This window comes from Phocoena sinus, chromosome 5, assembly GCF_008692025.1.
Source record: "Phocoena sinus isolate mPhoSin1 chromosome 5, mPhoSin1.pri, whole genome shotgun sequence".
Lineage (NCBI taxonomy): Eukaryota > Metazoa > Chordata > Mammalia > Artiodactyla > Phocoenidae > Phocoena > Phocoena sinus.
Window position 1 is genome coordinate 10092640 of NC_045767.1, and position 22824 is coordinate 10115463.

Below are 22824 nucleotides of genomic sequence, written 5' to 3' on the forward strand. Positions count from 1 at the left end.
CATGTGCTAGAATATTTATAACGGCTCTTCTGAATTCAAATGTCATCAAAAGCATAAAGGAGAGATATTTTAATATAGTCACACAATGCAATACTGTATAGCAGTGAGAATGAACAAACTATACACATGAATCAATATGTATAAATGTCATAAACACAACATTGAGCAAAAGAAGTCAAATATAAATTAGTATGTACTGTATAATCCCATTTAGGTAAATCTAAAAGCAAGAAAAAATAATGAAGCTTAGTAGAAGAATGAATAATATGTACCAGTTAGAGGAAAAACGTTAATAATTTTGAAGGAACCTGAGCAGGGGTTCTGGGGTGTTGGTGATGCGTTGCTGACTCATGGATGGGAATTGGTTGCACTGTCGATTTGTGGAATTCATTAAGCTGTAAACTTGTAATATCTTTCTGTATATTTAACATACTCCAATAAATTAATAATATATTTAAATATTCAAAGAATATTTAATATATTTCAATAAAAGTTTTTTTTAATAAAAGCAATTGGTGACATGACATAGGTTTTCTACAAAGGAATCAAAACAGCAGAAGGAAGTCATAATACAGTTAAACAATATCTTTAAAGAATTAAAAGAAAATAGGTGTCAATCGGAATTTTATGCTCAAATAAATTAATCAAAAATGTGGGTGAAATAAAATACTTTACAGAAAACAAAATGGAGGAATTTATTCACAATAGAAATTTCTAAAATAAAGTTTCTCCACTATGCAGAAATTTTGGAAACATGCAAATAACTAGTTCCCAGAAATTCTGAATCAGTATATCTGAGCAGTGCCAGGATATACGGGTTTTTAAAAACCATCTCCTGCATTGCAAAATGTAGTCAAAGTTAAGATTGATTAGGATTAGAAAAATTCCAAATTTAAATTCTAAGCTCAAGGAAATAATAGTGTTTCTATCCAAGTTGTCAGCTACTAAAAACATCATTTATACTCCCAAGTGCTCATTTCTTCTCTTCAATTAGGTTGTAAATTTCTTAAAGCACATCTTTTTTGTTTGTTTTTCTTTTAACTTCCTGGTCTGCAGCACAGGGGTCTTTCAACTCTGAAAGAGATTCTGGAATTGAGCTTAAAATTGCTTGTTAGATGGTGCATTTAATTTAATTGTTTTATTTCTGGCCAAGAATTTTTCTCATTTTAGTTGACAAACAATATCTCCAGAAATTCCCCAGACCCAAAAAATAATAACAATAATTAATTAATTAAAAATAGACATATATACACACACATATAAAATATATATACAGTCATCTCTCAGTATCCATGGGGGATTGGTTCCAGAGATACCAAAATCCACAGATGCTTAAGTCCCTTATATAAAATGGCATAGTATTTGCATATAATCTACACATATTCTCCCATATACTTTAAATCATCTCTTGGTTACTTATAATACCTAATACAATATAAATGTTATAAAAAATAGTTGCAAATACAATGTAAATTCTATGTAAACAGTTGCTGGTGCATGGCGAATTAATTTCACTTTTGGGAACTTTCTGGAATCTTTTTCCTGAATATTTCTGGCCCATGGTTGGTTGAATACCAGGATGTGGAACCCACAGATAGCGAGGACCAACTGTGTACACACATATAAACAGAAACCTGATAGAAACAAATGGACACAATGTATATATGTATGTGTTTATATACATGTATCAATGCAAGAGTAATGACTTCATGCAGTTGGAATCTGTCTCTCCAGTGAAATAGACTTGTTTAGCCAGTCACAAATTGCAAGTAAATCTTATGAATCAATTCACTCTTTGTAAATGGTATAGTGTTTCTCTTTTCTAGGCAATCAAGTTAAATATGAGGTAGCCACCTCATAACATAGTGATTTAAACTTTTACACCAGCACAAAGAGCATATGTTTAAATCCTGGCTATGACAGTTATCTTGGACCATAACTATATTTTGCCTTAATTGCCTTAATTTTCTCTTTTATAAATGTGGGAAGTATTAATACTATGATAATTATATGAATTAATTTACATAAATGAAAATGCCTTTTACCAATAATCAAAAACTGTTAATGATTAATATAAAAGATTCTTTGATTTTAAATCATCTAGTCTTTCAAATATCACTATGTTTCTGGGAATGTAAATTGATACTGCCACTATGGAGAACAGTATGGAGGTTCCTTAAAAAACTAAAAATAGAATTACCATATGATCCAGCAATCCCACTACTGGGCATATACCCAGAGAAAACCATAATTCAAAAAGAGTCATGTACCACAATGTTCATTGCGGTACTGTTTACAATAGCCAGGACATGGAAGCAACCTAAATGTCCATCGACAGATAAATGGATAAAGAAGATGTGGCACATATATACAATGGTAAATTACTCAGCCATAAAAAGAGACAAAATTGAGCTATTTGTAGTGAGGTGGATGCACCTAGAGTCTGTCATACAGAGTGAAGTAAGTCAGAAAGAGAAAAACAAATACCATATGCTAACACATGTATATGGAATCTAAAAAAAATGGTTCTGATGAACCTAGTTGCAGGACAGGAATAAAGATGCAGATGTAGAGAATGGACTTGAGGACATAGGAGTAGGGGGAAGGGGAAGCTGGGATGAAGTGAGAGGGTGGCATGGACATATATACACTACCAAATGTAAAATAGTTAGCTAGTGGGAAGCAGCTGCATAGCACATCTAGGTGCTTTGTGACCACCTAGAGGGGTGGGATAAGGAGGGTGGGAGGGAGGCTCAAGAGGGAGGGGATATGGGGATATATGTATACATTCACTTTAGTATACAGCAGAAACTAACACAACATTGTAAAGCAATTATACTCCAATAAAGATGTAAAAATCAATCAATAAATAAAATAAATTGCTCTAGGGCTTTCTAACCCATAAAAAAAATCAATGTTTGAATTTGTTCATAATTTCTTTCATTTTAATTTGAGTCTTTACAGGTTTCAAGTATATGCTTTTATTTTCCCATTTGAAAATATAATTTAAATTATTCTGCTTTAAAAATGTTAAAAACAATGTGTTAACATAAAAAATAAAATAATTAATACTATATAAATATAATCATGACAAATTTTGCAATTAAGTTTATTTATTTTTAATAATTTTGTGGAATTAATTTCTACCACTTTCACATACTTCAATTATGAAAAATGTATGTGTGAAATAAGGTTTTAAAAATATTCTATAATTTTCTTTTAAATCTAAAATTTTTGAACCTCTTCCAAATGAGGCCAAAAACTGACCTTCAGAAATAATGTAGAAAACAGTTATTTTAAATGAAAGATATGCCTACAAACTCACTCATTTCTGACCATTAAAAGGTTTTGATCACTTCTCTCCTTAGGTTTGATGATGAAGGTGAAATACAGTAATTAGGCTTTTAACTGTTACTTGCTTAATCTTTTTCTTATCTGGATTTCTAGGGAATGCGTTTGACCTAAAGATGTGATTTAGAATAAATTTCAGTGAGTACAAGATGGAATTTTAAAAAGGTAATGAATTTAACTTCTGATAAATTAGATATTTTATATAATTTCTTATAATATAAATTTGGGATATTCAAAGAATTATGTCAAGGTAATATACATATATATATATGAAATAGCAATTTCCATAAAATTTCCATATGAATTTCATAATTTAAATAGTCACTAATTCCAATAATGAAACGATACAAAATATTTAAAACATCTGAAATAAAAAACTATTTAGAAACATTTCATTTGAAGCATTTTTGCTCTGCAACGTTTAACTACGAACTATTAAAATTTATAAAATATTTCACAATTAGAGAAAATAAGAGAATCTCAATTTTCTTGAGCTTTATTTTAATAAATATTATGATAAAAGTTTGTATTTTCCACAAGGGGGATATGAAATATTTTTAAAAGCTTTTTGGACTTTTTTATTAAAAAGGTTCTAATAGATCTTTTATCCAATTGAAAAATTTCAAGTGTCTTAGATCCAAAAAAAAGAAGAGGAGGTGGGAGAAATGGGTGAAGCAGGTATTTTTTTAAAAATCTAATTCACTAGAGATTAACAACCCCATCAAATATTAATAAACATCAATAAATAATTCTAGGAACAATGAAAAAGTTTTAAATCACAGCAAAACACAATTGTAGGAGCTGGTATATTAGCCAGGGTTCTCCACAGAACAAAAAGGAGATACGTATATACAGAGAGACAGAGAGGAATTTATTATAGAAATTGACTCATGCAATTATGGAGGCTGAGACCTTCCATGATTTACCACCTGCAAACTGTAGAACCAGGAAAGCCAGTGCTGTAATTCAGCCCAAGTCAGAAGGCCTGAGAATCAGGAGTGCCAATGTTCAAGGTCAGGACAAGATGGATGCCCAGTTCAACCAGAGAGAAAATCTGCCCTTATTCCATCTTTTTGTTCTCTTCAGGCCCTAGAAAAAATGGATGATGTTAACCTGCATTGGTAAGGGTGTTATTGTTTACTCAGGCTACCAACTCAAATGCTAATCTCTTCTGGAAACATCTTCACAGACATACCCAGAAATAATGGGTTTTTTTCATTTTCTGGGTAGTATTCTACATATTGATTTCTCTTTTTTTTTTTCAGAAATAATGTTTTACCCACTACCTGGGCATCCCTTAGCCCAGTCAAGTTAACATGAAATTAACTATCATACCCAGTGCATAATCTCAACCCTTAAACTGCGTGTTTTAGAATTCACAGAGGCTGAGAGAAGAATGACTTTTAACCAATATGTAAGTATTACTTAAAAAATATAATTTGAAGAGAAATTCAAGACACCTAAAACATTATACCAATTTATTTGCCATAGTACACAATACTGGGCCTGACTTGCATCTCTATAATGCAAAAATGAAACTTTAAATTACTGAGAGTCTCATGAAAACAGCTCTTGAAACTTAATACTCCAGGGTCAATAAAAGAAAAACTGGGGGTTTCCCTAGTGGTGCAGTGGTTAAGAATCCGCCTGCCAATGTAGGGAACACAGGTTCGAGCCCTGGTCCGGGAAGATCCCACATGCCGTGGAGCAACTAAGCCCGTGCGCCACAACTACTGAGGCTGTGCTCTAGAGCCCGCGAGCCACAACTACTGAAGCGTGCACACCTAGAGCCCGTGCTCCGCAACAAAACCACAATGAGAAGCCCGCGCACCGCAACAAAGAGTAGCCCCTGCTTGTTGCAACTAAAGAAAGCCTGCAGCAACAAAGACCCAACACAGCCAAAAATAAATAAATTAATTAACTAATTAATTAATTTAAAAAAAAGAAAAGAAAAACTGGGTCTTTACTAGGGAAAGAAAGAATTTACTAACTAGTAATTTTTTTCATTTGATATTATTATTTATAATAAATTAATAATTTAGCATTCTAATTTTAATATGACTTTCACAAAAATTACTTTACCAAGGCAGCAGAATTATGGAAGTAGTACTAGATATGAATTTAAAAGAACTATTCTTAGAGTCTTTTCTTCCATTTTACAGGTCTGTGGCGTTGGGCAAGACACTTAAGCTCTCTGATCTTTAGTTTCTTCACATGTAAAATGGGGATAAGAAAATAACATATATTTCATAAGGTTAATTTAGGTAGATTTACTTAGGCCAGGAAATAGATATTTGTTAAGTGAGAATTCTGTAAACTCTGAATATATTAAAACTGAAAAACGTAAAAACCACTGGATTAACAAGATTCCACACATATAAAAGATAAAAGCAGGATGGTCTGCTGTTAGATATATTACTCTAATTCCTACTGAATTAATATGAAGTATACATAACATAGAAATATAATCATTTTATTTACTCAATCAATCTACATATGCCATAAATTAATTATTATATTATAGCTGATTCAACCTTTAAATCTAGTTGAGGACATGACCACAGTCATTACCACAGTGGCCATTAAGTACAGTTCTCTATCAAAATGGGAAAAAGTATTTTGGTTTAAATTGGTAAATATCTGAACACTTCTAGGACTGACTGAGCAAAATTTCATAATCATGCACTATATCACTTAAATGATGCACTAGAGTCCTTAATTTAACGCAGATATTTCTTTGTTTTTCACCCCAACCAGTGCATTCTATTGTCTGTATAATCTAGATATGAGAAGTGAAGAGAAGCTGAAATATTGATTCCTGAGCTAAGAAGCCCAATGTAAAACTAGTGAAAAATTTTAAAACATTTTTTTCATGTATAGTTTTGTGTATAGTGACCAATAAATTATACTGTATATCTAATTAAACTGCAAACTATGAACAAATTAAAATATACATGTTTGTGATGAAGAATTACTTTTGTTCTTCACACAGTTTATGACTTTAATGTTAATATACAAGACTTGTAAACTTTCATTCATGTTCATGGCCAAGATATTAAAATATATATAAAGTTATGGATTTCAATACTTTAGTCATATATTCGCAGCCCCAAAGACCTAGATGTATATGAAACAAAACAGCAGGAAACAGGTTGAAAGCATTTGTTTTTAAAATACTCTACACTAAAAGATATATATTTATGGAGACTCATTATGATACAATCTAATGATCTAATTTCCAAGGAAATTTCCTTTTAAGGAAGGCATATTTTGTTATGAATTTCTTTAGCAATTTAGTAAGCAAATTTCCTTGACTATTGCCCAATGATATTATTTTATATTAAATTTCTTTACATGTCAAAATAGTTTATTGAAAGTTTCTGATTTGTAAATATATTTAAATGTGCATATATTAACACAGATTTAGGCATATGATGGGCTTCTAAATTATTATGTGGGGTTATATAAAGATCAAATATTCAATATTTTATATTAAATATAACATAATTATGTTCAGTATTTTACATAGACTAGGCTAAAAGTAAATATGAAATTCAGCATTGCATTATGTATCTTAAAAACTATACTGGAACCATGTTTGCATTCTCAAGAAAAGTCCATTTTAAGTGTTGGGAATTTATAATATATTCTCTCTCTTCCCTGTTTCATAGTAATTTTAGTACTTCCATAGTTGATTCAGTAGTCAACATGAGCTTATCAAAAACAAGTTTCACCAAATTGCATTCACTTTGTTTTCAGATGGGGTTTCTAGTTTATAATCAGAAGGAAGTCTTTTCTATAGTAGATCTTGTTTTCTAGAAATAAAATACAAACTGGCTAGCTATTTGTCAGAATTCTGTAGGGATTCTGGGAGTAGATAGAAAAGTTGATTGATTCCTCTCTGTGGCCTCTTTCAACTCATAATATCTGATCACATTTTTTCTGCTCTATACACTAGTATTATTCGGTTCTAGGACAAGAGCTGCAGTGGCTGTGTCACTTGTTCAGTGATATGACTTCAACTTAAGTGCCTAGCACTATAGCTCTGTTTTTCCACTAATGTCCTAATATGGTTTTGTATCTCACTTGTTTACTTGACACAGATTAATAATATGCACTAAACTTTGAGCTTAACTCTAGAATCAAGCCAACATAAACTTGTCATATATAGAGAGTAACAAAATATGTGATAAAATCTTTACTGGGGGCACAGCTGACACTTCCTATCCTGTCTTGCCCTTGGTCCTCAGTATTCTGTATACTGTCTTCTCCAAACATACATAGGGTGTTCAATTATTGCCACGGTCTATAAAATATTTATCTTCTGTCTAAATCTTATTAAACATCTATTGTCATGTTCCCATGTACATTTATGGGTCACTTTACCTTCAAAACTTATGTTCCTTATGACAGCAGAAGTCACTGTTCATTAAGGTATAAACTTTGGGATTGTTGTCTCCACGCTCTTAACTCCTAACACAGTTATTAATTTCTATCAATTTTACCTCCCAAATTTCTCCCAATGATATTTAATTTTCTCAGTGTCTGTTGTTGCTGTCTTACTCTGGCCACCATCTCACCTATCTTACAGAAACAACCTCAAATTGGTCTCCCTAGACTTGGTAGTTATGTTAAACCCACCATTCAATCCATCCTTCACCCAGTCGCCAAACTTGTTTTACCAATCTCTTACTTAAACCCTTTAATTATTCTGATTTAACGCCAAACTTCTTGCTTTACAAGTTGCTTATAGTCAAGGACCAGTTTTGGATGGAATTAAGGAGGGATGAAGGGGCAGTAGGAAGCGAGGGAAGGAGGAAGGGGGGAAAAAAGAATGACTAAAGTAAAAAGAAAATAAGAAAGTAACATTTTAATCAAATAAGAAGTGCTTAGCTGAGTTATCAACCTATGCTTCATTTGTAAGAATTAGTTCACTTCTAGTAACAATAGTATTACATTTAATAAAAAAACATATTTTCATCTTCCTTAATATTACATGCTAGGAATGACCACCAGTGACATTTTTCAATATGTGAAAGTTATAGTCAGGTTTTTTTTTTGTTTGTTTGTTTGTTTTTTTGTTGTTGTTTTTTTTTTTTTTTTTTTTTTTATGCTGTACGCGGGCCTCTCACTGCTGCGGCCTCTCCCGCTGCGGAGCACAGGCTCCGGACGCGCAGGCCCAGCGGCCATGGCTCACGGGCCCAGCCGCTCCGCGGCATATGGGATCCTCCCCGACCGGGGCACGAACCCGCGTCCCCTGCATCGGCAGGCGGACTCGCAACCACTGCGCCACCAGGGAAGCCCTATAGTCAGGTTTTTACTTTTTCTTCTTTTCTATTTTTAGTTCTTAAAATCATGATGTGCTACTCATTGGGAGAAAAAAAATACCCCAGGTGACAAAATTACAATTGTAATAAAAAACAGAAAAACAAGCTACTTGATATTTTTTTCTTAGTAACACTACAACTTTTAACATTTTTTACTAACTCAATGAGATTCATATGCAGGCTACAAATTTACTGCATGATTCATTATTTCAGAACACTATTTAATTTGAAAATCAGAGATAAGGTGTTGATAGTCTGTATAAACACATAAGTCAAATTATGTTGCTAATATGAAATTCAGAAGTTAGACTCAGAACATAAGACACAAAGTATGGAAAAGCTAGTTAGAAAATATTCAGAAAGGCTGTGATTTACAAAAGGAGAGAGAGAAAAATTCCTGCAATATCCTTATTTCAACTTGTTTTCAAATGCAGATCCCAGGTCAGTATTTGAGGTGAATAATCTTTTATTCACACGATAAATATTGAATCAGTATTTGATATCAGAGCTTAGTAATTCTTTGTGACAAAACTGTGAATTTAATTTGAAAAAAAATAGTATATCAATCGCTTAGCAATAAAGATGTTAGCTAAATGGTCATTTAAAAGTCATCATGGGCACTGTAGGAATATCAATATAAATTCCAGAAAGATGAGATGCAATTGTGAAAACTTTTTTATTGAACTACAAGTGGGATAACACTAATTTGATATGTTCTTAAGCAAAAAGGGAATTTCACAAAACCGTCTCCCCCCTTCTTCTCTCCTTTTCTCCCCCCGACTTCTTCCATCATTCGGTTCACCTTTCTCTCCTGCATCCCTCGCCCCCTTCCCCATCCCCTTTTACTCTTACTACTCTCCTTTGTCTGTCATTTCTAGACGTTCCTTCTTTTTATGCAGACTAGCTTCATCAACATGGCACAAAACAGGACTATCAAAAACTAGCTCCTCATATCACTGCTACCAGGAAGGGAGTACAGGTCACTATCCTGGGAAACGGTGTTGATTTGCCCAGTTTGAGTCAGATGTCCAGGCCTGGGCTAAGCAACTGTGCTTGGGGGTGGGAATAATGACTACCTTAGCTTCCAAGCTTTACTTAAGTCCAAGACAGCAGAGAATTCTATGGTAAAATCTGCCATCTAAATGACATGTTTGAGAGAATTTTCCAGATTCAGAGGGTGATATTTTTGTCACAAAAACTATAGATGAACTTTTACAAGCTGTTCTGGATTATATGGGAACTGAAGGAGGTGAAGATAGACTGATGACATTTTTTCTGAGGGATATTTTCTAAAGGTATACAACAATGTCAATATATCAAGGGAAGAACCAAGGCTATTTCTCTGTGAAGGGATTGAAAATCAACTAGAATTAGTCAATACATCCATTTAAAGCTTTTTATAAAAGCTACTTCCTTCTTGTTCTCTTTGTACTGTCCTGACAGCAAACTATTATACTTTGGCAAATTTACTTTCTGGCATTCATAGGGGAGTTACACACAATCGAAGAGCAGAAGGCCATGTTCATCCCTGTTCTAGGGAGAGTGAAAGCAAATAAACAGGCTTTCCAGGGCATAATGCCTCACAAACCCATTTCTGGTCTGGGAGTAAGCCCAGAGTAGAGGAATGGATAGCTGGGCTGCCGTTTTGTCCACTTCCATCTCAAAAGTTTGCTTACTCTTCATGATTCATGATATCAATATTCTCATGGTGCCTTAATTTTAGATCCAAAGACTCACTTCCTTTTTTTATTTCCATTGAATTATCTAGTATTATCAATACCGAAAACATCCTGAGCTTCTATAATTTTCTAGATATTATGCTTAAATTTTCTCATTAAAGTTTTCTTAATCATGACAATGGATCTGTTAGTCAGCTCTTTTTATTCTCATTTTTGAAGTAAGAAAACAAGGAAGACAGGTTGAAGAAACTCTCCAGGGTCACATAACCAGGAAACGTGTGTGAGTTTCAGCCACAGCTATGACTGACACTGCTGTCCATCATTCTTTTTTATTTTTTTAATAGATCTTTATTGGAGTATAATTGCTTCACAATACTGTGTTAGTTTCTGTTGTACAAGGTGAATCAGTCATATGCATACATGTATCCCCATATCTACTCCCCCTTGAGCCTCCCTCCCACCCTCCCTATCCCACCCCTCTAGGTGGTCACAAAGCACCGAGCTGATCTCCCTGTGCTATGCAGCTGCTTCCCACTAGCTATCTATTTTACATTCGGTAGTGTATATATGTCCATGCTACTCGCACTTCGCCCCAGCTTCCCCCTCCCCGCCATGTCCTCAAGTCCATTCTCTATGTCTACGTCTTTATTCCTGCCTTGCCACTAGGTTCATCAGTACCATCATTTTTTTTTTTAGATTCCATATGTATGTGTTAGCATATGGTATTTGTTTTTCTTTTTCTGACTTCATTCTGTATGACAGCCTCTAGGTGCATCCACCTCACTACAAATAACTTAGTTTCGTTTCTTTTTATAGCTGAGTAATATTCCATTGTATATACGTGCCACATCTTCCTTATCCATTCATCTGTCGATGGACACTTAGGTTGCTTCCATGTCCTGGCTATTGCAAATAGAGCTGCAATGAACACTGTGGTATTGACTCTTTCTGAATTATGGTTTTCTCAGGGTATATGCACAGTAGTGGCATTGCTGGGTTGCATGGTAGTTCTATTCTTAGTTTTTTAAGGAACCTCCATACTGCTCTCCATAGTGGTTGTATCAGTTTACATTCCCACCAACAGTGCAGGAGCATTCACACCCTCTCCAGCATTTATTGTTCCTAGATTTTTTGATGATGGCCATTCTGACCAGTGTGAAGTGATACCTCATTATAGATATGATCTGCATTTCTCTAATAATTAGTGATGTTGAGTATCTTTTCATGTGCCTCTTGGCCATCTGTATGTCTTCCTTGGTGAAATGTCTATTTAGGTCTTCCACCCATTTTTTGATTGAATTATTTTTTTGGATATTGAGCTCCATGAGGTGTTCGTATATTTTGGAGATTAATCCTTTGTCAGTTGTTTCATTTGCAAATACCTTCTCCCATTCTGAGGGTTGTCTTTTTGTCCTGTTTATGGTTTCCCTTGCTGGGCAAAAGCTTTGAAGTTTAATTAGGTCCCATTTGTTTATTTTTGTTTTTATTTCCATTATTCTAGAAGGTGGGTCAAAAAAGATCTTGCTGTGGTTTATGTCAAAGAGTGTTTTTCCTATGTTTTCCTCTAAGAGTTTTATAGTGTCTGATCTTACATTTAGGTCTTTAATCCATTTGGAGTTTATTTTTGTGTATGGTGTTAGGGAGTGTTCTAATTTCATTCTTTTACATGCAGCTGTCCAGTTTTCCCAGCACCACTTATTGTCATCTACTACAGCATTCAAATACTTCTCAAATACATTGCTATTGTCCACTGTACTAATTCCAGTTTTATTACCTGATGCTTAGATATTCCCAGTAGTCTTCCCCAGGTCTCTCCTTACTTCAGTCTTTCCTTTAGATCCCTGCCATATCAGTGTTCTTCCACATCATTGCAAAATGGCACTCATCCTCAAAAACCTTCAGGACCAAATGATATAACTTACATACCATTTTCTTACACATTCCTGATGAAAGCTAAGTATCCAATGTAATCTTTAATAGAATGAATACTGGTTATCAACTGCAACACAATCTAATCCAAATAACCCCCAATTCTACTCTATCTTTAGCTAAATGAGCACTTATTTATGGCCCCCATTGAATATCAATCAACATCTTGTGCTGCCTGATCTGTGTCAGTCAGAAATCATTGGCTGTACTTTTCAGCTCATATCAACTCACTTGACACTCCAGGTGCCATCTAAGAGTTTTATATTTATCCTTTCTATGACTGTTTGGCCATGTACTTGAGACTTGAGGTTAGGTACTGTCTTCAACTTTTTGTATACCAAAGAACATCTAACAATTGCCTTGGCTATAGATTGTCAAAAACAAAAAACTTACTTTCTCTTAGTTGCTTGTGATCTTATTTAATTAATTATAGGTAATGTCATAGTGGGATTAAAATATTCTCAAGTAATCATTTTAGTTTCTAGCTAAGGTTTTACCACCTACCTGCTGATTTTTTTTTAATTGTAAGGAATGTGAGAGATGAATTCAACTTGGGGAAGGAGAAGGCTATGATGACATAGAGGTTGTCTCCACCAGATGTAAAGGAAAAGTAAAATAGAGCATGACTGTCCCTAGAAGGACAGAAAGAGAATGGGGGGATAGTTGTAGGGAATTCATATTATCAGGCAAATATGTTCCTGTTCCTATCCTCCATGACAAAATCCTAGAAAGTGAGATGTTACATAATTTGGAATAGAAAGCTAAGAGACTGTACCCTTATTAACTTCTGGAATTTTGTATGAGTTGTCCACTAAGCAAGCATTCCCAAATTAAGCAAGAAGGTCTAAAACAAACTAAAAATGATGGCATGACATGGCAGGCTGAGAGAGAACCATAGTACTCCAGAAGTTTTTACAAGTTCTATTCATCAGGAAAATGAACCACAAATTTCCAGCATACCTCAAGGCTGAGTTGAGATCCATAGGTGTGTCATGAAAGGAAGAGATGTCCTTACCCTAAAGGGTGATAATCAATGGACATCCTAACACAGGTCCCAGGTGGGGGACCTGGCTGAAACTCAAGAAGAGTCTGCCAAATCTGTGTGATTAAAACTGGGTTTGGCAGGGAAAAGCACTGGGCACTCACCCAACAAGAGAATGGAAAATTTCATCAGTGGTCATCTTGACAGATACAAGTACAAGCAATTTGGAGACCACTCAAGCCAACAATCTTGCAGCTGAGTCCAACTAAAGGTCAAAGAAAAAAGTTCTATATCATGTTACGGAGTCTCCTCCTCCATCCAGGGGTTACAGAAATTTTCACACTCAAATGCCTTCTGGAATAGGGAGAAGGAGGTGGCTATAGAGAGTGGTTAAAATAGAGAAAAACTGCTTCAAATAATAACAGATCAGGATACCTTAACCAGAAAGTTTAAGAATCCCTTCACTCCAACAATGAAGGAGAGGGATTCTTGAGAGGTTTAGAAAATAACAAATAATAAGTAATTTTTTCCTTCCCATTTAAGTAAAGAGTATCAAATTTTGGATCTTGATGCAGTTTAAATCATGCCTATAAGGGATAAGTATTTAAGCATTTTTGTCAAATTTTCTAAGCCACAATTGGAGGAAAAAATGTGAATAGACTCTTTGGCAGAGACTGGTGAATTCTACCCCAATATCTACTCTCTCCTACTTCTTTAGAAATAAAAACCTGTAAGTATTTTAGCTAAGCACATAGTCATTCAAAATGAATACTGTAATTCTTGGTAACCACCTTACCAGCAGATATGATTAAATTCTGGACAGTGAAATATGTGAATTGTTGAGTGACATCTTCTGGAAAATAATCCTTTACCCTCAGTGAAAACCCCTAACCCTCAGTATACCAGGAAACACATAACCAGTTACCACCTGACTCCAAAGGTCCTTTTGAATTTTAAAAAAATTTTATCAACAATGTAGATTAATAATGAAGGGATAGTAAAAGAAGAAGTAAAGCTGTCACTATTTGCAGATGACATGATACTATACATAGAGAATCCTAAAGATGCTACCAGAAAACTACTAGAGCTAATCAATGAATTTGGTAAAGTAGCAGGATACAAAATTAATGCACAGAAATCTCTGGCATTCCTATATACTAATGATGAAAAATCTGAAAGTGAAATCAAGAAAACACTCCCATTTACCATTGCAACAAAAATAATAAAATATCTAGGAATAAACCTACCTAAGGAGACAAAAGACCTGTATGCAGAAAATTATAAAACACTGATGAAAGAAATTAAAGATGATACAAATAGATGGAGAGATATACCATGCTTTTGGATTGGAAGAATCAACATTATGAAAATGACTCTACTACCCAAAGCACTCTATAGATTCAATGCAATCCCTATCAAACTACCACTGGCATTTTTTACAGAACTAGAACAAAAAATTTCACAATTTGTATGGAAACACAAAAGACCCCGAATAGCGAAAGCACTCTTGAGAATGAAAAACGGAGCTGGAGGACTCAGACTCCCTGACTTCAGACTATACTACAAAGCTACAGTAATCAAGACAGTATGGTACTGGCACAAAAACAGAAAGATAGATCAATGGAACAGGATAGAAAGCCCAGAGATAAACCCAGGCACATATGGACACCTTATCTTTGATAAAGGTGGCAGGAATGTACAGTGGAGAAAGGACAGCCTCTTCAATAAGTGGTGCTGGGAAAACTGGACAGATACATGTAAAAGTATGAGATTAGATCACTCCCTAACACCATACACAAAAATAAGCTCAAAATGGATTAAAGACCTAAATGTAAGGCCAGAAACTATCAAACTCTTAGAGGAAAACATAGGCAGAATATTCTATGACATAAATCACAGCAAGATCCTTTCTGATCCACCTCCTAGAGAAATGGAAATAAAAACAAAAATAAACAAATGGGACCTAATGAAACTTCAAAGCTTTTGCACAGCAAAGGAAACCATAAACAAGATGAAAAGACAACCCTCAGAATGGGAGAAAATATTTGCAAATGAAGCAACTGACAAAGGATTAATCTCCAAAATTTACAAGCAGCTCAATAACAAAAAAAACAAACAACCCAATCCAAAAATGGGCAGAAGACCTAAATAGACATTTCTCCAAAGAAGATATACAGACTGCCAACAAACACATGAAGGAATGCTCAACATCATTAATCATTAGAGAAATGCAAATCAAAACTACAATGAGATATCATCTCACACCAGTCAGAATGGCCATCATCAAAAAATCTAGAAACAATAAATGCTGGAGAGGGTGTGGAGAAAAGGGAACCCTCTTGCACTGCTGGTGGGAATGTGAATTGGTTCAGCCACTATGGAGAACAGTAGGGAGGTTCCTTAAAAAACTACAAATAGAACTACCATATGACCCAGCAATCCCACTACTGGGCATATAACCTGAGCAAAGCAAAATTCAAAAAGAGTCATGTACCAAAATGTTCATTGCAGCTCTATTTACAATAGCCCAGAGATGGAAACAACCTAAGTGCCCATCATCGGATGAATGGATAAAGAAGATGTGGCACATATATACAATGGAATATTACTCAGCCATAAAAAGAAATGAAATTGAGCTATTTGTAATGAGGTGGAGAGACCTAGAGTCTGTCATACATAGTGAAATAAGTCAGAAAGAAAAAGACAAATACCATATGCTAACACATATATATGGAATTTAAGGAAAAAAATGTTATGAAGAACCTAGGGGTAAGACAGGAATAAAGACACAGACCTACTGGAGAACGGACTTGAGGATATGGGGAGGGGGAAGGGTGAGGTGTGACAGGGCGAGAGAGAGTCATGGACATATATAGACTAACAAACATAAGGTAGATAGCTAGTGGGAAGCAGCCGCATGGCACAGGGATATTGGCTCGGTGCTTTGTGACCGCCTGGAGGGGTGGGATAGGGAGGGTGGGAGGGAGGGAGACATAAGAGGGAAGAGATATGGGAACATATGTATATGTATAACTGATTCACTTTGTTATAAAGCAGAAACTAGCACACCATTGTAAAGCAATTATACCCCAATAAAGATGTTAAAAAAATTCTTTATTAGAAATTTTAATAAAAAAATAAGTATAATACACAACACTGTAAATCAACTATACTTGAATAAAATAAATTTTTTAAAACTTAAAAAAAATAAGTATAGTAAACCTCTTTGTATCAGGTATATTTTGGAGCACAAATGTCATAAAAGCTGAAAGGACACTGCCATTATTCCTTGCAGCAAAAGAGGATGGTCCAATTCTTTTAGAAATGTATGATGAAGTCCTTTCTGCTGAATGACTACCTAGATGAGGCTATCATACATATTTTATTTACTAAGAAATATATATTTTATGAATTGATTTTTGAGTTTGAGGAAATTTAACTAGGACATTGTAGTCTGAAAACTCATAGTCTGAGACTGCATTTATAGGGTCAATTTCACTGTCATTGTTAGAGTCTAGGACAGTGCTGTCTAATAAAATCATGTGAGCCAAATGTCTGATTTTAAAATTTCTTAGAGTCACATTGAAAATGTAAAAAAAAATGGGTGAAACTTATTTTTAAATTAATTTTTATTGGAGTATAGTTGGTTTCCAATGTTGTGTTAGTTTCTGCTGTACAGCAAAGTGAATCAGTTATACATATACATATATCCACTCTTTTTAGAGTCTTTTCCTATATAGGTCATTACAGAGTATTGAGTAGAGTTCCCTGTGCTTATTAGTTATCTATTTTATACATAGTAGTGTGTATATGTCAATCCCAATCTTCCAATTTATCCCTCCCCCCAAAGCTATTTTTAATAACATATTTTATTTAATACATCCAAAATATTATTATCATTCCAACATGAAATAAATATAAAGTATGAGATATTTTGCTTTCTGTTTTCTCATACAAAGTTTTCAAAACATAGTGTGTAGTTTATGCTTAATAAACATTCTAATTTGAGCACGTTTCAGGGGCTCACTAGCTACATGTGGCTATTAGTGGCTACCATACTGGACAGTATAGTTCTAGACAATTTATATGTCTTCTTGTATTTATATTCTAATAGTTACAAAACATCTAACCTCACCAGTTTTCTTCTCTTTGCCATTATGGGCGGAAAATGAGAAACTCTGAATTCTCAGTTGTGCTCAATGAAAGCTAAAAGCAGACTATCAATTAGTTTCCTTTGCACCGTCTTGAAATAATAATGCAATATCTGGAGCAACTGAATAACCTGGTGACATTAGCATCTCCTCATATGAGTATTTTTTTAGCATGGTTTAGAATAACTGATGAGTGATGAAATAATTTCTAAGATGATAACAGAAAAAGGTTTCAAGACATCAAAAAATAATTTAAGAACCCATAATGTATTTGAGATTTATAAGAGGATCCAATCAACCCATAAAGTAATTGTAAGATACAATGAATTTTATTTTAATACTAAAAAGAAAAGAAAATTTTAAGATATTTTTCTCTGGTCTTCAGAAGACTCCTGAGAAAATCATAACATATTAAACATGAAAAATAATTAGACATGTTCAAAAATAGAAACAAAACCTAAAATTGAGTACACTACTGAGGGTTAGAGACATATGGTGGACCAACTTGCCACTTTGTCTTCGTCCATCCCTCTATTCAGCTTCCTAGAATGTGATGTAATTTCAGACAATACAGCAGTCATCTTGGCCCAGAAGCACAAAGTACTCACACTCAGAAATATCACAGTTGTTAGATGAAAGAATCTGGTTACTAAACCAGGAGCTACCTCCTGACTTTTTAACATGAGAGATGTATTTGGCAGTTGCCCTCAATATGGCCTTCTCACAGCACTGTGTACCAATAGGATTACACCCGTGTTAATACTATCCCACCACTCAAAGAGACTTTCGCATAGCATAATAATAAAGTCAATCCTGAATCAGACTGAAAAAAACCTCTTATTTATTAAAAATATCCTTCACCCAAGTTCAATTTTCTTCTCCTTTCCTCCCCTCCTCCCCGTGTTTGTTTAATGAATCCAGATGATTCAAACACCAATCAAGGTTTTGTTCATTTTTAAGGCTACACTGCTGTTGAAATGATGAGAACTGGTGAATAATAATTATCATATAAAGCACAATTTATTGTAAAAATATGGACGGATTTTTGAATAGGTGAAATTTCTGACAGTATGTTCACTGCCATCTCCAAAATAGTGCTAGCTTATTCAAATAGGACTATTGTTGTTACAATATGATGTTTACCCTTTGATTTTTTTATGCTTTCTTAAGTCTGGGCACTGTACGATCTATATTTGTTTCACAGTTGAGTATGAATAAAACATCAGAAACTAAGTTATACGTTTAGGTAATATAAAATTGGCTTGACATCTTTGTACATATCATCAAATCTAGCAGAAAAATACATTTTCTTCATTTCCAAACTAGAAGGTGGTTTCTTTTGAAATGAATAGGTCAAGAAGCAAATTGTATGCATTTTAAAATATGGATATAGGAAACTACAAAGAAGAAAGAGAGCATGTAGGTCAGGTTAATGATCCTTTGCTTATCACAACCTGACCAAAATCTATAAATGTTAAAATATTTTTATGTTATTTCCTAAAGTATTTCAAGTATTTGAAAGCTTGGCACAGAAATGCTATTTTATACTACTTTTTTCTAAACACTCTGCCTTATTTTCCTTTTGGTGTTAACACACCTAAGGAAATATGTAAACATTGGGTTTAAGACTGCAGGGGCTTATAGGAAAAGAATTATGAACACTAAGTCCAGAAAAAAAAAAGATTTTTGGGGTGAAATGAAAGATGAAATGAATTTTTCTTAAAGATAAACAATAACCAGAAGGATCGTGCTTTTTTTTTAATCAAACACATTTTGTCTTAGTAACTTTTTAGCACTAAATGAGATTAAAGGTGAAATTCATAAATAAGTTAGGATTTTGAGTTTTCATGTTGTGATTATTCATTTCTAGTACCTGAAAAATATGTGAACCAATACCTTTCATCTTAAAACTAGATCTACTTCTGAACAGATTCTACATTTTGAATTAATTTATTGGAAATTAAGAGGCATAGCAACAAACACAGGAGACAACAACTGCATCCTGAGTTCTACTCTGACCTTTATCTTTCAAAACAGTAACTCTCCAAAATGTCTGAAAGGTTAACTAATCTCTTAAAAGGTCACCTGTCTTTAAACTAGCTACAGTATATAAATGCTTTTCTGCTATCCTGGAGCAATTCATCAATAACTCATTAAAATAGCACTGCTTCTTTCTTGAAGTTTTTACTTTCTTGCAAGGCTATTTCCTCTTGGCCAATATAACATTTAATGTATGTCACAATTTATGAAAATATGATTATATAAGACTATTACAGTGCTGTTCAATTAATTAAAACTATTTATTGAGTACCTAGTATATGCCAGGCAGAGATCTAGGTGCTAAGGAAAGAAAAAGTCATAAATCAAAAGAAGCGTTTGTTATAATGTGTGTTTATGTATAGTAAGTATGGTTATATCAGCATGTGGTATTTAAGGCAATATGGTGGCTCAAAAACCCTTTGAAAGATAATATACTTACTTTAACACTGATAAAACTGATGTAAACATTTGCAAAACTATTTTTTCTAACTCATTTGGGAGTCTATCCTTAATGTTAAATATCAATTTATGCAAAATTTTGCCCTTGGAGGTACAATTGGGTATTTTAATGTGATCAAAAGGCATTAAAAGTATAATAGGTTGTATAAGGTACCTATGATGGATAAAAAGGGTTCCTATTTGCAGACAAGGATAGGATTCCAAAGTAATGACACAGAATTTCCTTCTATATTCTGCAAATTGATCCAAAAGATATTTTGTTGTTGTTGATATTCTGAAGAGAAAAATAAATAGTTTTTGTAGAATCTTTGTTTATTGTTTAAAAATGAATCTCACTAAATCCCACTAATATGTATTACCCACTCATTAATTAAGGCCCCAAATGTCATTCTACTCAAAAGGGCAATGATACGCTTTATGAAGAAAGATTTTTCTTCCAAAGAAACAGCAATTAGCCCATCCTTTGGATGAACAATTGTAGTTGATAATAAAAGTGCAAAAGCAATTTAATACCCATCTTGCTTAACAGTATTCTGGTTTCTGGCATTTATTAAATTCATGTTTTTCAAACTGTGGATTTGACATATATTACCTAGCTTTTCCTAAGCATAAAAGGTTATAAAACAGAAAATGCATCAATAAATACCAGATGTATAAATCACATGTAGTGCAGCCAAGAAGTGCTATATGAAACTTGTGTTTTGATTATGTTTCTTTATGTGTCTCTATGTAGTCATAGGCACTAGGCTGCAATGTAAATTTCATTTCTTATAAAGTTTTTGTTTCGAAAGACACTAAATTAGAACATTATGTGAAACAGTCTGAAAGTATCAATAAGAAATAATGGCTGATTTTCATAAATGTATTTTAATTTCACGTCTCTTACTTTTCCTGAAAATAAGCTGAAAGCTTTAGCATTCACTAAATTGGATATATAAGAGTTCATGTTGATTTGAAAAGAGAACTCAGAGTTGTGATTGAAGTTGTAGGAATAAGAGAAAGACAAATGAAAGTTATTTAAAGTCACTTACCTGTATGGGATTCAAAACGTAAAAGTTCATTCATTCCAACACACAACTTAGATACATTACTATGAGATTAACTTAAGTAAACAGTATACTCAGAATATCATTTACAATTACAGCTATGTTAGCTATCTAACAAGAATGTTTTAAATGAAATTTTACATATCAAATCTATGCTTTTAAAATATTATATGCACTTGGACTTCCAATTCAGTGCGGGAAATTGAGGCAATAGTCTTTTTGCTATTATTGCCTTTTAACTACCTAAATGAAATCCTGTGATGTTTACTTAATTCCTTAAATTTGAATCCTCATTCTTGCTGAGTGTACCCTTGTGTCTCTATTGAAAGTTAAACGGGTTCTACTCTACTCGTACCTTAGTGCACATTTGTTGAAAAGTCAGAGTCCATTCGTTTCTCCCAACACCTGCCACATGCTGAATTGCAGTCCGAGAGCAAGGATGTACTTATGTATATAAAGTATTCAGACAGGTTAAAGGACTGTAATAAAATAAATATCTTTGTTTCCCCCATAGAGGTTAAGTGAAGATTTTTTCAGAATTGCCCTCCCTTACCAGCAACAAACGAGAGGTAATAACTAATGTGAATGTTGGGTTAATTAGCTTCTCCCTTTACAGAAAAATGAGTCATGTATGCTCTCCAATCCAGATGAGGTTCCATTATGATTATATTTAGCTTTACATAAATGGAAACATTCTGCGTAAAGTCTAGTATTGTCAATCACAATATATATATACACTATTGTGTATACAGTAGATGATATGATTTCCTGTCCAAATATCTACTTTGTTTTTCTGTGTTTTTGTTTGTTTGTTCTGTTTTGTTTTGCGGTACGCGGGCCTCTCACTGTTGTGGCCTCTCCCGTTGCAGAGCACAGGCTCCGGATGCACAGGCTCAGTGGCCATGGCTCACGGGCCCAGCCGCTCCGCGGCATGTGGGATCTTCCCGGACCGGAGCACAAACCCGTGTCCCCTGCATCGGCAGGCGGGCTCTCAACCACTGCGCCACCAGGGAAGCCCTGTTTTTCTGTTTTTATTAATTAATTTATTTTATTTATTTATTTTTGGCTGCATTGGGTCTTTGTTGCTGCGCACGGGCTTTCTCTAGTTGCGGCGAGCAGGGGCTACTCTTCGTTGCCGTGCGCGGGCTTCGCATTGAGGTGGCTTCTCTTGCTGTGGAGCATGGGCTCTACGCATGCAGGCTTCAGTAGTTGTGGCACACGGACTTAGCTGCTCCGCAGCATGTGGGATCTTCCCAGACTAGGGATCGAATCTGTGTCCCCTGCATTGGCACATGGATTCTTAACCACTGTGCCACCAGGGAAGCCCCCAAATACTCTACTTTGATGGCACATTTATTTCTCTGTTGCTATTAGTTTTGACTACTAACAGTCAACAGCCCCTCCCATCCTTTCCCACTTCTCTAAAGAATCTTTCTTGTCGTGATAACAAAATCAGTGACTGGAAGGACATGCTCCCCTCCCTTTGCAGTGACCGCAGATTATGACTGACAGAAAGGACACAAAGCTGGCCTACTTATATGTAAATAGGAGGAAACACTGCAATGTGATTTATGCTCCAGAGCCCTAACCCTGTAGATCAGGCCAAGATTATGCCTCATCTAAGACTACAACTTTGTTCAACATTTCACTGCTACATTTATTCCCTTAAAGTCGATTTTTTTCCCAGATACATAGTCCATGAAAAAGTCACTTTTACCCAAATCCGTGTCTCACATTCCACTTCATGGGAACCTAACCAAAAGCAGTTAGGATCAGAAAGATCCCAGGAGACTTGTCCTCCAGCCAAGATGGAGTAACAAGAAATAGATCTACTCTCCTACCTGAAATGGCTAAAAACTT

At 34.4% G+C, this 22824-nt stretch overlaps 1 pseudogene; it reads left to right on the forward strand.

The window, feature by feature from the left end:
- Positions 1–4249: 4249 nt before the first annotated feature.
- The window catches only part of LOC116754549, a 38248-nt pseudogene continuing 19673 nt past the window's right edge, over positions 4250–22824 (forward strand).